A 16,192-nucleotide genomic window follows, 5' to 3' on the forward strand; every position below is an offset into this window, starting at 1 on the left:
CAAAATAAAATCAGAAATGAAAGAGAAGCGGCAACTGACACCACAGAAATACAAAGGATCATAAGAGATTACTATGAACAATTATATGCCAACTAATTGGACAACCTATAAGAAATGGATAAATTCCAAAAAGCATACAATCTTCTAAGACTGAATCTGGAAGAAATAGAAAATTTGAATAGACTGGTAACTAATAAAGAAATTGAGTCAGTATTCAAAAACTCTCAAAAAACCCAGGACCAGACAGATTCATAGATGACTTCTACCAAACATTTAAATAAGAGTTAAAAATTATCCTTCTCACACTATCAGAAAAAACTGATGAGGAAGTAATGCTTCCAAACTCATTCTAAAAGGCCAGCATCAGTCTAATAACAAAATCAGACAGACACCACAAAAAAAAAAGAAAAAAAAAAAGAAAAGAAAAGAAAGAAAGTTACAGGCCAATATCACTGATGAACATAGATGCAAAAATCTTCAAAAAAATATTAGCAAGCCAAATTCAACAATACATTAAAAGGATCATGCGTGATGATCAAGTGGGATTTATCCCAGATGCCAGGATGGTTCAATATCTGTCAATCAATCGATGTGATGCACCATATTAACAAAATGAAGAATAAAAATCATTTGTTCCTCTCAACAGATGCAGAAAAAGCTTTTGACAAAATTAAATATACATTTATGTTAAAAACTCTCAACAAAATGGGTATAGAGGGAACATAGCTCAACATAATAAAAGGCATTTATGACAAGCTTAAGGCTAACATAATACTTAACAGTGAAAAGCTGAAAGTGTTTCCTCTAGCATAAGAAACAAGACAAGGTTGACCACTCTTGCCATTTTTATTCAACATAGTATTGGAAGCCCTAGCCACAGCAATCAGACAAGAAAAACCCAAAAAGGATCAAAATTGGATAGGAAGGAGTAAAACTGTCACTGCTTACAGATGATATGATACTATACATAGAAAATCCTACAGATGCCACCAAAAAACTACTAGAATTCATCAGTGAATTCAGTAAAGTTGCAGGACACAAAATTAATATGCAGAAATTTGTTGCATTTCTATACTCTAATAAAATCCATCAGAAAGAGAAATTAACAAAACAGTCAATTTACAATTGCATCAAAACCATAAAATACCTAGGAATACATGTAACTAAGGACGTAAAAGACCTGTACTCTGAAAACTATCAGACAATGATGAAAGCAAATGAAGACAACACAAATAAATGGAAAGATATCCCATGTTCATGGTTTGGAAGAAATAATATTGTTAAAATGACCATGCTAAACAAGGCAACCTACAGATTCAATGCAATCCCTATCAAAATACCAATGGCATTTGTCACTGAGCTAGAATAAATAATTCTAAAATTTGTATAGAAAAAAAACCTTGAATAGCTAAAGCAATCTTGAGAAAGAAGAACAAATCTGGAAGCATCACACCCCTGATTTCAAACTATATTACCAAGCTTTAGTAATGAAAAACAATATGGTACTGGAACAAAAATGGTCACAAAGATCAATGGAACAGAATAGAAAATCCAGAAATAGACCCACATTCATATGGTCAATTAATCTACAGCAAAGGAGGCAAGAATATACAATGGGAGAAAGACAGCCTCTTCGGTAAATGGTGCTGGGAAAACTGTAAAGCTATATGCAAAAGAATTAAATTGGACCACTTTCTTACACCATATACAAAAGTAAGCTCAAAATGGATTAAAGACTTAAATGTAAGACCTAGAACCATATAACTTCTAGAAGAAAACATAGGCAGTAAGCTCTTTGATATCAATCTCAGTAATATTTTTTGGTGATCTAATTCCTCAGGCAAGGGAAACAAATGAAAAAATAAACAAATGGGACTACATCAAACTAAAAACCTTTTGCATAGGGAAGGAAACCATTAAAAAATAAAAGGCCACCTACTGAATGGGAGAAGATATTTGCAAATGGTTTGTATGTTAAGAGGTTAATATCCAAAATATACAAAGAACTCATAAAACTTAATATAAAAGAGACAATCTGATTTAAAAATGGGCAGAGGACCTTAATAGACATTTCTCCAGAAAAGACATACAGATGGCCAACAGGCACATGAAAAGATGCTCAATGTCACTACTTATCAGGGAAATGTCAATAAAATAACAATGAGATATCACCTTACACCTGTTAGAATAGCTATCAACAAAAAAACAACAAATAACGATTGTTGGCAAGGATCTGGAGAAAAGGGAACCCTCATGCACTGTTGGTGGGAATGTAAATTGGTACAGCCACTATGGATAACAGTATAGAGGTTCCTCAAAAAATGAAAAATAGAATTCCCATAGGATCCAGAAATTCCACATCTGGGTATTTACCCAAAAAAAATGAAAACACTAATTTGAAAAGATATATGCACCACTATGTTCACTGCAGCATTATTTACAATAGCCAAAATATGGAACAACCTAGGTGTTCATTCACAGATGAATGGATAAAGAAGATTTGGTACACACACACACACACACACACACACACACACACACACACACACACACTGGAATATTATTTAGCCATTAAAAATGAAATCTTACCATTTGTGGCAACACTGATGGATATAGTGGGTATTATGCTAAGTGAAATAAGTTACACAAAGAAAGACAGATACCATATGATTTCACTTTTATGTGGAATCTAAAAAATAAAACAAATGAACAAACAAAACAAAACAGACTCATAGATATGGTAAACAAACTGGTAGTCACCAGAGCAGAGGGAGTTTGGGGGTTGGGTGAAATAGGTGAAGGGGATTAAGAGGTACAAACTTCCAGTTATACAATAAATAAGCCACAGGGATGTAATATACAGCATAAGGAATATAGTCAATAATACTCTAATAATTTTGCATAGTGACAGACAGTGACTAGACATTGTGGTGATCATATTATAGTGTATTTAAATGTCAAATCACTATGTTGTACACCTGAAACTAGCATAATATTGTACGTCAACTATACTTCAATTTAAAAATGTTAAATGGATTTAATAGAAAACTGAATTGATCGTTCATGTTTAAATGATGTATAGTGAAGGGGGTTCTTTGTATTGGGTTGTTTACTGTTTGGTATAACTTTGACTGTAAATAGTAAAAGTACTTCTAATAAAAGTATAATTTCACAAAGTGAAAAAACAAAAACCTAAATAAATATTTAAATATTCATTCAAAGGCTTTTATTCCTGACCCCAAAATGACAATTTAAGACAAGAAGTGAGAGGGTGACTTGGAATTCGGGTGTAATGCAATTATAACATTGTACTAACAAAATATTATTGAACCAACAAATTACAGAACTTTCTATTCAAGGTGGCCACACTGGGTCTCTCCTAATGGTTTGTTCTTCCAGCATGGATGAGCCTATTACGTCAGTAGTCAAAAGTATGGCCCAATGAGCCAAAGTAGGAATCCTGCTGGGGTTCCATACTCAGTTAATCTTATTTTGTTTGAGAAATTACCTTGTTTTAATCACCTTCATTTTCAATTTCTATCATTTGTTTACTAACATCTTTTTTTTAATTTAACGTATCTGGCACTAATTACAAGCTGATTGTTGTTGCTGAATCTTTCCTTCCAAAACAATACTCCAAATACAAAACAATATTTGAAAATAAAATCAATAAGAAATAATCACACCACAATTACATTTCACAAGCACTTTTAAAATGAAAAACTGTCATGTCTTTAAAGTTATGCTCTTCACTATAATTTCTTAAATTGGGGGTAATTATCAAAATATATCATGACAAATAAGCTGGCCATTTTGTCTCAGTGCTTCTTTGGAATATGCCACATTTTAGAAATATCATCACCTTTTTTTGTCTGAATATTACTTTCAAATAAAGATTTGACCTTGTAATTTTCAATATTTCATTTTTGTCTGAATATTACTTTCATATGAAGATTTGACCTTGTAATTTTCAATGTTTCATTGCAATTTCACTAGCATTTGGGCTATGGCAGAATCCTGCTGTTTTCCTTGCAATAAAATTAACTTTAAAATAACTTTCCAGCCCACACTTTACTTGGTGAGCATAGAAGATGACAGCTTTAAAAAATCTCTAATCAATCTATAAAGCACTCTTGTGAATTTCAAGCTACTGTTTGAATTCTTTGCATGCAGAGATTTGTAGGAATTTATGGACATTTTCTTGCTATTGTTTTCTACCAAGTGATTTCCAGTTTATTAATTTGCAATCTTTATTCATGTTGGGTAAATATGAAAAAATAATCTCAAAGGGAGAAGCTTCAAATAAACCCATCAAGCAGAAACTTATTTCAGTTCAAAGAAACTTCCATTGGAAAAAAAAAAACCAAAAAACTACTTGGGTTTCCCTGGTGGCGCAGTGGTTGAGAGTCCGCCTGCCGATGCAGGGGCCACGGGTTCGTGCCCCGGTCAGGGAAGATCCCATATGCAGCGGAGCGGCTGGACCCATGGGCCGTGGCTGCTGAGCCTGCGTGTTTGGAGCCTGTGCTCCGCAACGGGAGAGGCTACAATAGTGAGAGGCCCGCGTACCGCAAAAAAAAAAAAAAAAAGAAAAAAAAAAAAGAAACTTCCATTAGAAATGCTCCTATTTTGTTGATATTTCTTTAAAAGTCTCTTTCTCCTCCAACATTTAATGCAAAGGTTCCACTTTGCAAATAAAAGAAGACATTTCAGTATGTGGGCTGATTTTAAAATGAACGTCCCATTTTGCATGATTGAAGAAAAATGAGATTAAAAAGAAATAGTAATAGATTGTGATAGAATGCTTTCCCCTCACCTCTTTCAGAAACCAAATCTGAGAAACAAATGTTTCAGTTCAAACCAGTGTTGCATCCAAACTATTTCAATGCCTGCTTTGCTCTTTATTGGTTTCTAAAAGGGTCTATCAATAAGGGAAATTTATGTTCTAATCTCTTCCACTCCAGAATATCAAATCTTTCCTAAGGTCATGATTTTCTTTAAATCTCAAAGAAATGTTAGTAGATGCTGTTAAAACGAGATTAGCTGCAGTGGAAAAGGTCAGGTTCTCATCACCTGATTCAAACACTATGTCAATGTAATATAGTAGTCAAGGTACACCTTTCAGATAAATCAGGAATGGGAAATAGTGGTATATTTTTAATCCCCCCTCGTTATGAGCATTCTGGTTTCACACGCTCATGGGAGACCATACGGGCTAATAGGGTGGCTTGAAAGCTTTTTGAAAAGCTATCCATTATAAGAATTTTATTATGCATTGTGAACCAACACATAAAAATAAAGACAGTTTCTAAAACAGTTGATATCATTCATATATATCATTACTTATATTTTCTACTCTATTCTTTCTGTTTTAAACTGATTTTGAGACCATTAGACTTGTTAACTGTGACCTTAGACAGGTTATTTACCCTCTCTTAAACTAAGTTTTTTCACTCTGATTCACAAAATTAAATGAGGAGTTCTTGGCACCATCAGCTCTCAATGTATTTTATTCCCTCCTGTCTATACCACTTTTACTTTCTTTAGAGTCTATGCTCATCTTATGTTGACCAAAACCAAAAGTTAAAATGCATCAAAAAAATTAAAATAAATGTACACACAAATACAAAAGATGGCTATAGTAACAACTTAATTGGTCACATCTTGTTGCATCCATGACCTTGCACCATCCACTTCCTCACCAGCATGTGACTTTCTTTGACCAATGAGATATAAGCAAATGTGACACCAACAAAGGCTTAAAAATTGTTTGTTCATTGGGCTTGTCTTCCTGCTATTGGGAAATCTCTCTTGCAATGTTTGAAATGCTGCCACCATGTGAATAAGCCTATACAACCCTGCTGGGGACTTATGGTGCAGCCGACAGCAGGAACCAACAGACAAACATGTAAGGTCATCCTAAAACATGTCAGACTACAGCTGCATGAGATGGGCAAAAGAACACCCGCTAACCCAACCTGAATTGCTGACCCACAGATAACATGAACAAATTAAATGGCTATTTCATTTAAGCCACTAAATAAGTTGGCTTTAAGCCACTCAATTTTGAGGTGGTTTATTGTGCAGCTTTTTCAACTGCATAGTTATTTTCATCTTTGTAGTAAGATTTTTAAATAAGAATTTGCTTAAAAAGACACATATTAAGAAAATCCTTAACTAGCGGAAATGGGGTCAAAGGACTTTTTTTCCAAAAATTCATGTAGCTCAAGTCCCAAAGTTCATGCAGCTCAAGTCTAAACAAAATATATAATACATAAATACTCTCTATTTTCTGATTGGTGATATCACAAGAGAAGTAAAAGAAAGAATATTTTATTCCCAGGTTGCTCTCAGGAGAGATTGCAACTGAGTAATTCGGGGTGTGATTTGTCCTGAAGAAAAGAGGCAGACAAAATAACTTTTGAAAGAAAATAGAGACCTTTCCCTAGTATGAGCAAAGTGAAAAATATTATGATGACATTTCAAAAACTTGTCAAGTATATGCACGGAAAAAATAATTATAGTAATGTAAAAAATTAAATCATAATAAATTCACCATCAATTTAAAAAGAGACTTCATTACTGGGCTTCTTAGATACTTTATAGAAACCTGATCAAAATAGGCAATTTTAAAATACCGGTCACACACATGTGTAATCTAAAAAATGATACAAATGAACTTATTTGCCAAACAGAAACAGACTCACAGACATAGAAAACAAATTTAGGGTTACCAAAGGGGAAAGGGGATGGGGGAGGGATAAATTAGGAGTTTGGGATTAGCAGATATAAACTACTCCATATAAAACAGATAAACAACAAGGTTCTACTGTATAGAACAGGGAACTGCATTCAATACCTTGTAATAAACTACAATGGAAAAGAATCTGAAAAAGAATATACACATATATGTATAACTGAATCACTTTGCTATACAGCAGAAACTAAGACAACATTGAAGTTATAATTCAGTTTTAAAAATTAATTAAAAAAATAAAAATTAAAAAAATGGGTCATAATAAAGTACTTCATGAGAAATTTGGGCAATAAAACACAAATGTAGGGTCCAAACAAAAATAAAAGTACCTTAAAATAACTAACTAACTATAAGACTGTGGATTTAACTATAACTTGATCCAAGGTACTATCTTTTAATGTGTTTAATTAGAAGGGAAATGGCCAGAAAACAAGAGTGTGTGGGTTTCTTGGTTGGACCTATTCTTTCCTATACTTAGTAAAGAGGGTAGTTGTCAAGTCAATGGGTCCATTGAGTCTGTCTAGCAGACCTCTCCCTTTCGTGGAGATGGAGGCATTAGAACCTGATGTGAGTAAACATTCAGTTATGCACATACTCCCCTTTGTTCAGATTCAGACTCACCCTGGATCCCTCTGACAATCTGACTTCCAATATTGCATTCTTCAAGGAAACTACTTAAGCTGACCCAGTTTTCCTGACATTTGGAGTTTTGTCCTAAAGTAATAAATTCACATTCCTACTTATAGATAAAAAGAAAGTGTTATTTACCTGTACAAGTAAAACTAAATACATATAAAATAAATTTTAAAATTATACAAATTAAAAAGCTAAAAGTTAATATCTCTTGAAAAGTAGATATTACTTTTCATAGTAGAGCCCATTTTTCTCCTCATTTAGACTTCATCTTATGAGGCAATATTTTGCTCTGTTGCAAAAATTAATGTCTCCTTTTTTCTTAACAATCAAGGATTTTGGACTTGGAAAAGACATTAGAGTTCACCAGGTTTAAACAGTCACTCAAAGCAAAAATCTTTTCTGTATTCTCCCTGACAAGTGGTTTATCTAGTAGCTGTTTGAATCCTGGCAGGGAACTAACTCATTGCTCTACCAACAGAACAGTCACTTTAGTTTCAGATGGTTTTAATAGTTAAAAAGCTCTTTCTTATATTAAGCCCAAACTGATTCTCTGTAACTGTGATTCATTCATCTTTCTTTTCTGTCCCTCTGGCATTTAAAAGATTAAGACTATTCCCAATTGTACATGACAGTTCTTCAAGTATTTGAAATAGAGATAGCATTCCTGGGACTAAAACCCAGATTTAACAGTTCCTCAAATCAAATAGTCAGAAAACCCTTTATTAGTGTGGTCTGGTCTCCAAAATACAAGCAGATGGCCCATAAACCTTTGGGCATATGAACCGAGACCTGATCAAAATGTGTGAGACATGGTCTGATACTGCAGAGTACAAATCTTTTCCTTATTTTGGAAAACAACTCTATGTATTATGGTATTAGCTCTGTTAATAGACATGACACACTAGTGATTCCCATTCAGCCTCCAGTCAGCTAAAACTTTAAGAGCTTTACTAAACAAACTTTCATTAAGAATATAACCTGTATTTTTCTGGTAGAATCCAAGAATAGGATCTAAAGTTGCCTCTAATTTTCCTGTTACTTTCAACCCATCACTCTAGTCTATGGAGAAAGGATTCTTAATTCCTTTAGCCAAGTTCCTCAGCCTCTTTACCATCACCCACGCTACTGATAGGCTGACGGGCCAGGGGCAGATCCAGAGCCCAGTGGCACACCATTAGAGATGCTGAGGGTCATCTGGCAATTGGTCTTTTTAGCATGTGCTTCTCCATGTCATCCTAAAACCAAAACACTCTCTATATATTTTTTCACTATAAGGTAATGAATTGTATCACAAAGGCATTTGGGTTTCCGGCAAAAATCATCTTTGTTTAGTGGAGAATGCAATGTACCCTGAGAGTCTGCTTATGTTTGGTGTTTAAAGGTTGATTTTAAAAAGAAAAGAATCATATTCACACATTATATTACTAATCACCAAATGAATCCTATAATGTAGGTATTACTATTTTTACTTTATAGCTAGGAAAACTCAATGTGGCAAAAACTGCAGGTTCTCTGGAGTCAGACAGCCTGCATTTGAATTCTGACTGTCAAACACAGTATCAGCTACTTAACCTTTGTTAGTGGACTAAGATTTTCATGAGCATTAAATAAGATTTTCATGAGCATTAAATAAAATAATACACATAAATCATGTAACACAGTACCTGGAAAATAGTAAGGTTTTGATAAGTATTATCTATAATTATTATAGCCAAAGACAAGAGAGTTAGAAAAGTGGCAGAGTCAGGATTTGAAGCAGAGTTTGACCCCAACTCTATTACAAATATGCATTGTCAAGGATATACAGAACTAATTTTTTCTTATTAGCAAATACAATTAGTCTTCCTGGTCATATCCTTTGATGCAATAAAAAATAGAAATAAGATTTTGAGACAAATAAAAGGAAAAATGGAAACAAAGCCATAGGCCAGTTAGAGATTTTATAGTGACAACTTAAGGACAAAAACCAGGCTAAGAACTAGGTCACAGGATCAAGATGAGTTACAAGATAGACAAGTGGTAGCTCAAGGCAGGACATTCATGAGGTAGCAACAAATTCCTTTGTCGCTAAGTATTTGAGGGCAATGCTGAATGGCATTTTGACTTTGATGGGTTATATAAACTGTTCTGGTATTTAATACCTCCCTGAACTTCCTGGGTTTTAGATTGCCCCTAAATTTACACTCAGGAGGCTAAATTATTCATTAGCATTACATTTTATTAACAGACACATCAATATTACTTAAGGATATAAATCTCAAAAGAAGACATACACATGTTGAACAGATATATTTTTAAAACATTCAACATCACTAATAATTAGGGAAATGCAAATCAAAATCACAATGAGATATTACCTCTTTGAGATGTTGGTCCAAGAGCACAAAGTTTCAGTTATGCAAGATGAATAAGGTCTAGAGATCTAATGTGTAGCATGGTGACTAAAATCAATAATACTGTATTATATATTTGAAATTTTCTAAAAGAGTATGTCTTAAATGTTCTCACCACAGAAAAAAGGTAACTATGTGAGAGGATGGACATGTTAATTAGCTTGATTTTAGGAATCATTTCACAATGTCTACATATATCAAATCATCACATTGTACACCTTAAATATAAACAACTTTAGTCATTTATAAGTCAGTAAAGCTGGGGAGGAAGAATGTAAAGATACAAAAATACATAATTGTCTACTTTATGCTTGTCTAGTAAAAAACATATCTCCATGTTGTAACAAAATTGAGGAGGATGTATTAAATACATGGTAACTGGGATGAAAGACAACAAAAAATGTACATCTGGAACAAGGTAAGGTAAGACAGAGGGACAGATCACAAATTTTGCTTATCTCAGTTATCAGATGAAGAAGACAAAGAGAATTAAGGACAGAAACTCTGTTCTGAGAGAATAGAAAAGAGCATTCTTCTACTATCAGGTATCAGTCAGTGTAACATGTATTAAACACTAAGCACTCTTAAAAATATGTTAAATAATCAAGAACTCAGAAATAGAGTAAGTCCTTCATAAAACTTACTTTTCAAAGAATAATTCCAAGTTACATATTCTTACATTTTAAACAAACAATAACATCAATATTCTCCTATAAAATAAAAAGTTTTCTGAATAAAATCAAATTTTAAAATGCTAAAGTTTACTTAAAGTCTCTAATATTAGGACTCAATCAGAGGTGTACAATCAGGGCTTCTCTAGACACTGAGATTAATGACAAAAGATAGTGAGTGAAATGTCACAGTTCTGTGTCAGGTGAAAAGCCAGGTAGGATGACACAGACAGATCTTTCCAGAGCATAACAAAGGCAGGAAACTCTTCCAATTGTGGCTTAAACTCAAATGACTGAAGGGTATATAAAAAGTTATTTATTCTATCTAATTAAGCCCTTCTTTCTCTTGCCTGACAACTAGAATAGTTCTGTGGAAAAGACTAGGTCACATACAGTTCTACTACAATCCATAAGAATTCTTGTTTAATATACCTAAGCTGACAAAACTATGCAAAACTGTCTATTTTAGCTTCTCAGATGTCTCAGTACTCAAGCAAACTTCACTACCTTAAAAACAAGAAAGTCACTAAAATTTGGCATATAAAAATGGGTCATAATCTTGACTTAGAAATAGTCAAGAAGATCACTTGTAGCTTCCTTTAAATAGTAGGCATCCAAAGAAGTATCTCAGTAAGAATTATACCATCTTGGAAACTAATCCCAAACCAGGACCCAAGGTTGCCTGAGTAGGCTTGAATGCCAAGCTCTGCAGCAGTAAGCATGTGACAGTCCAAAGTACATACCATTGCAAAGGGCAGCCAGTCTTGTTTCAGATTTTTCCACTAAATACACTCCAAAGTAGTAACTGGTTTTTAATGTGGAGAAAACAAATCGACAACAACAAAACATCATCCTTGAAAGCGTTACATCACTTTACACTGCATGAACACTTTCAAGTCCACATCTTCATCTCATATGCTCCTCAAAACAGGTCTAAAAGCTATTTTTTCAATCTATAGATAGGGAAATTGAAGCTCAAAGACATAACAGTTTGCCTAAGATCTGACATCTAATAAACAGAGCCAAGACTCAAACTTCCACCATCTTACTGAAAAACTTACATTTGCCCAATTAACTGTCTCCAAATCTCCTAAACCAGCAAGGGCTGTCTGTTATTCCAATTCCAAAGTCTTACCCTCTTGGTTCCTCTATGTATGCTATCCCTTTTTTAAGAAGAGCAAGAAATATATGGAGGAAAATGTAACTTCCCAGACATGTTTATTTATAATAAATTTATATTTCTCCATGAAGAAAAAAAATGCAAGAGAGCCCAGGAAGATTGTCTTAAATCTTGAATCACTACAGAAAATATGTCAAAGCAAATGCCATATTCATGCTCATGGTGATCAAAATGGCCACAGACAACCATTCTTTTGAACTGCTGCAGTGAGGAGTGCCAGCTGTGCTTATTTGACACATACAGCATTTGAACCTTTGCTGTGCACACATTAACACCATCCCTGATCAAGTACGCTAAAGCCACACAAAAATCAAAATGAAAAGCTTTTTATGGCTGAGGAATATTCCATTGTATATATGTGCCACATCTTGTTTATCCATTCATCTGTCGATGGACACTTAGGTTGCTTCCATGTCCTGGCTATTGAATATAGAGCTGCAATGAACATTTTGGTACATGACTCTTTTTGAATTATGGTTTTCTCAGGGTATATGCCCAGGAGTGGGATTGCTGGGTCATACGGTAGTTCTATTTTTAGATTTTTAAGGAACCTCCATACTGTTCTCCATAGCGGCTGTATCAATTTACATTTCCACCAACAGTGCAAGAGAGTTCCCTTTTCCCCACACCCTCTCCAGCAGTTATTGTTTGTAGATTTTTTGATGATGGCTATTCTGACTGGTGTGAGGTGATACCTCATTGTAGTTTTGATCTGCATTTCTCTAATGATTAATGATATTGAGCATTCTTTCATGTGTTTGTTGTCAATCTGTATATCTTCTTTGTAGAAATGTCTATTTAGGTCTTCTGTCCATTTTTGGATTGGGTTGTTTGTAATTGAGCTGGATGAGCTGCTTGTAAATTCTGGAGATTAATCCTTTGTCAGTTGCTTCATTTGCAAATATTCTCTCCCATTCTCAGGGTTGTCTTTTTTCTTGTTTATGGTTTCCTTTGCTGTAAAAAAGTTTTTAAGTTTCATTAGGTCCCATTTGTTTATTTTTGTTTTTATTTCCATTTCTCTAGGAGGTGGGTCTAAAGGGATCTTGCTGTGATTTATGTCATGGAGTGTTCTGCCTATGTTTTCCTCTAAGGGTTTTATAGTGTCGGGCCTTACATTTAGGTCTCTTATCCATTTTGAGTTTATTTTTGTGTATGGTGTTAGGGAGTGTTCTAATTTCATTCTTTTACATGTAGCTGTCCAGTTTTCCCAGCACCATTTATTGAAGAGGCTGTCTTTTCTCCATTGTATATTCTTGCTTCATCAAAGATAAGGTGACCATATGTGCGTGGGTTTATCTCTGGGCTTTCTATCCTGTTCCATTGATCTATATTTCTGTTTTTGTGCCAGTACCATACTATCTTGATGACTGTAGCTTTGTAGTATAGTCTGAAGTCAGGGAGCCTGATTCCTCCAGCTCCGTTTTTCTTTCTCAAGATTTCTTTGGCTATTTGGGGTCTTATGTCTGCAATTTGGCACCTTCAGACAGATATCAAGGTACTAATATTAAAAAATCTCTCAATGTTTTAAAAAAGGGTGCATCCATCACTTAACTTAGGGTAAAAACTTTTGGTTGTAAAGCAGCCTTATATTTTTGCCCTATCTGCAAACTCCATGTCATGGAGGAATGCTGACAAAATATGATGAGTGAGCTGAAAAGTTTTGAAAGGCTCACTGAAGCTAAAGAACTAAATAAGCAAAATGCCAGTAGTAAACACAGTTCTATAGACATAGCAGTCCTAGAAAAATCATTCAAAACACATATCTCATTAACATGTGATCAGCTTATTATTTCTTGATTGGTAATTTAGTGCCATGGTACTATACCACTGACACATTTATAAGATTTTCCTATATGTGTTGGACATTCATTCTCTGGTAGCAATTTAGGCAATTGATAATTATGTTAATTCTTTCAGTTCACTGTAGTACCATTTAAAATGTCACCTTTATAGGCTGCTAAATAATACATCTTTTGGAAAGAAAATCCAATAAGTCCACTCAATCAACGAATATTTATTTAGTATGTGCCAGGTAGACACCGCAGTAGGGGCCGTTAATACTGCAGCAAAGAAAACAGGCAGAAGAACATTGGTCTTAAGTGACACATCAGGTCTGATTGAATTAACAGGTACATACAGAACATTCCATTCTAAAACAGCAGACCACATATTCTTTTCAAGTATACATAGAACATTCTCTAGGATAGATCACAGGCTTTGTCAAAAAAAAAGTCTCAATAAATTTAAGAAGATTAAAATCATATCAAGCAACTTTTCTGACCACAATGGTATAAGACTAGAAATCAACTACACAAAAAAAAACTGCAAAAAAACCCACAAAAACATGGAGTCTAAACAACATGCTAATAAACAACCAATGGGTCACTCAAGAAATGAAAAAGGAAGTCAAACAATACCTGGAGACAAATGAAAATGAAAATACAACACTCTAAAATCTATGGGACACATTAAAGGCAGTTCTAAGAGGGAAGGTTATAGCAATATAAGCCTACCTCTGAACAAGAAAAATCTTGAATAAACAAACTAAGCTTACATCTAAAGGAAATAGAAAAAGAAGTACAAACAAAACCCAAAGTTAGAAGGAAAGAAACAATAAAGCTCAAAGAGGAAATAAATAAAATAGAGAATTTTTTTAAAAAACAGAAGAGATCAATGAAACTAAGAGCTGGTCCTTTGAAGAGACAAACAAAATTTATAAACCTTTAGCCAGAGTTATCAAGAAAACAAGAGAGAAAGCCCAAAGAAATAAAAACAGAAATGAAATAGAAGACATGACAACCAAAACAAGAAAAATACAAAGTATCATAAGAGGTTACTACAAACAGTTATACTCCAATAAAATAGACAACTTAGAAAAAATGAGTAGTTTCTAGAAATGTATAATTTGCCGAGACTGAATCAGAAAGAAATAGAAAATATGAACAGACCATTTACCAGTAATGAAATTGAACCAGTAATCAAGAAACTCCCAAAAAATCCAGGACATTTTTTTTAACCAAAGGACAATTCTACAAAACATTTAAAGAAGACTTAACACCTATCTTTCTCAAACAATTCAAAAAAGTTAAAGAGGAAAGAATGCTTCTTAACTCATTCTTCAAGGGTAGCATCAGCCCAATACTAAAGACAAAGACACCACACACACACACACACACACATTTACAAACAATATCACTGATGAACATAGACGTAAAAATCTTCAACAAAATATTAGCAAACCAAATCCAACAATACGTTAAAAGGATCATACACCATAATCAAGTGGGATTTATCCCAGGGATGCAAGGATGGTTCAGTATCTGCAAATCAATCAGTATGATACATCAAATTTTAAAATAAAGAATAAATATCAGGCTTCCCTGGTGGCGCAGTGGTTGAGAGTCCGCCTGCTGATGCAGGGGACGTGGGTTCGTGCCCCGGTCCGGGAGGATCCCACATGCCACGGAGCAGCTAGGCCCGTGAGCCATGGCCGCTGAGCCTGCACATCTGGAGCCTGTGCTCCACAACGGGAGAGGCTACAACAGTGAGAGGCCCGCGTACCACAAAAAAAAAAAAAAAAAAGGATAAATATCATAAGATCATCTCAATGGATGCAGAAAAAGAGCTTGTGATAAAATTAATATTCATTTATTATAAAAAAAACACTCAATAAAGTGGGTATAGTGGGAACATGACATAATAAAGGCTATATATGACAGAGCCAGCTAAAGCATTTATTCTAACATCAAGAACAAGACAAAAGTGCCCACTCTGGCCACTTTGATTCAACACAGTATAGGAAGTCCTAGCCATAGCAATCAGACAAGAAAATGAAATAAAAGAAATCCAAATTGGAAAGGAAGAAGTAAAATTATCACTGCTTGTAGATGACATGATACTACACATAGAAAATCGTAAAGATACCACCAAAAATCTATTAGAACTAACAAATGAATTCAGTAAAATTGCAGAATACAAAATTAATACACAAAAATATGTTGCAGTTCTATACACTAATAAAAAACTATCAGAAAGAGAAAAATAAGAAAACAATCCCATTTACAATTGCTTCAAAAAGAATAAAATACCTAGAAACAAATATAATGAAATAGGTTAAGGATCTGTACTCTGCAAATTATAAGACATTGATGAAAAATACTGAACACATACAAATGGTAAGATATACTGTGCTCATGGACTGGAAGAATTAATATTGATAAAATGACAATACTACCCAAGGCAATCTACAGATTCAATGCAATCCCTATTATAATACCAGAGACATTTTTCACAGAACTACAACAAAGGATTCTAAAATTTGTATGGAAGCACAAAGGATTCCAAATAGCCAAAGCAATCTTGAGAAAGAAAAAACAGAAGTATCACACTCCCTGATTTCACCTATACTGTATGGTACTGGCACAAAAAACAGATCAATGAGACAGAATAGAGAACCCAGAAATAAACCTACACTTACATGGTCAGTTAATCTACAACAAAGGAGACAGGAATGTATAATGGGAAAAAGACAGCCTCTTAAATAGATGTGCTAGTAAAA

At 34.1% G+C, this 16,192-nt stretch overlaps 1 protein-coding gene and 1 long non-coding RNA gene across 3 annotated transcripts in view; both read right to left on the minus strand.

Annotated features, from left to right (window-relative positions):
• TMEM117 (transmembrane protein 117) overlaps positions 1 to 16,192 on the minus strand; it is a 566,206-nt gene that overhangs the window by 435,415 nt on the left and 114,599 nt on the right. The window lies entirely within an intron of this gene.
• LOC116761346 lies at positions 763 to 15,548 on the minus strand. Its single transcript, XR_004351947.1, has 3 exons — positions 15,379 to 15,548; positions 7,430 to 7,434; positions 763 to 804 (listed from the first exon to the last, which is right to left on the minus strand). It is a non-coding gene; the product is annotated as an uncharacterized LOC116761346 (long non-coding RNA).

The sequence above is a fragment of the Phocoena sinus genome, chromosome 10, assembly GCF_008692025.1.
Source record: "Phocoena sinus isolate mPhoSin1 chromosome 10, mPhoSin1.pri, whole genome shotgun sequence".
In the NCBI taxonomy this organism is placed as follows: Eukaryota; Metazoa; Chordata; class Mammalia; order Artiodactyla; family Phocoenidae; genus Phocoena; species Phocoena sinus.